We start from the raw sequence: 852 nt of genomic DNA, 5'->3' as shown, positions 1-852 counted from the left end.
TTGTTAGCAATCAAAGAGGTGTGAGTTTTGGGAGATTATTTCATATTGTAATCGTAAAAGTAAAATGGTTACATATCACCTAAAGACTGACTTCAGGTTGAACCCTTTGTTTAAAACCAAGATAACTGTCAAATCTTTGCTTTGAAGCCGTGCAGGATGCATAAGATGGAGGTTATTTATAGTCAATTCTAATTAATAAGATAAGTTTTCAAAGTTATACTTAATTAGCCTTGCAAATCAATATCAATCTAATAGAGACGGAACAAAATAATGAAGCAATTCTTCTTACCTCTACATCTCCAATACTTGAGACTAGCAGCTTTCTAGCTTGAAAATTTTTCAAAAAGGTATTCAATTAGCATATACCAATCTGCAAAAGCATTAGTTGTACTTGGGATTAATTGCAAAGAAGAAAAGAAAGAGAAACAGAGATGTAAAGTAGTATATTAATCATCCATATAGGCACCAGATGATATATGAATTTACCTGCTTGGCAGCTTGCCCCAGTCACCAACACTAGATCTCTTTCGCAATGTTTTGCAACAGATAGATCTTGCATTCATGATGATCTCTTACCAACTTCTTGATACTCTGCAGTAGTAATCATAATGATGCCGTAGTAAGTTTATTGCATTCATGAGGAATCATTAACTTTTAACCAAAGAAAGTAATTACATGAGCTATTTATCTCCTTGACAACACTACAGTGACAAAACCAGGTTAAGGAAAATTGAAGGATATGTGAAAAATAATGCAGAAAACAAAATGAGATCATAAAAGTAAAATAGTGTTTGATTTTGTAAGCAAGAATCTTAGCCTTCAGAATTCTGCGTTAACTACTTCCCATACTTT

At 32.7% G+C, this 852-nt stretch overlaps 1 long non-coding RNA gene across 1 annotated transcript; it reads right to left on the bottom strand.

Annotated features, from left to right (window-relative positions):
• Positions 1-135: 135 nt before the first annotated feature.
• Positions 136-825, bottom strand: LOC116008017. Its single transcript, XR_004095425.1, has 2 exons — positions 487-825; positions 136-370 (listed from the first exon to the last, which is right to left on the bottom strand). It is a non-coding gene; the product is annotated as an uncharacterized LOC116008017 (long non-coding RNA).
• Between the last annotated feature and the right edge of the window lie 27 nt (positions 826-852).

This window comes from Ipomoea triloba, chromosome 16 (genome assembly GCF_003576645.1).
Source record: "Ipomoea triloba cultivar NCNSP0323 chromosome 16, ASM357664v1".
NCBI classification, from domain to species: domain Eukaryota; kingdom Viridiplantae; phylum Streptophyta; class Magnoliopsida; order Solanales; family Convolvulaceae; genus Ipomoea; species Ipomoea triloba.
Note: the sequence above shows the minus strand (reverse complement) of the source record. Positions and strands in the feature narration are given on the sequence as shown.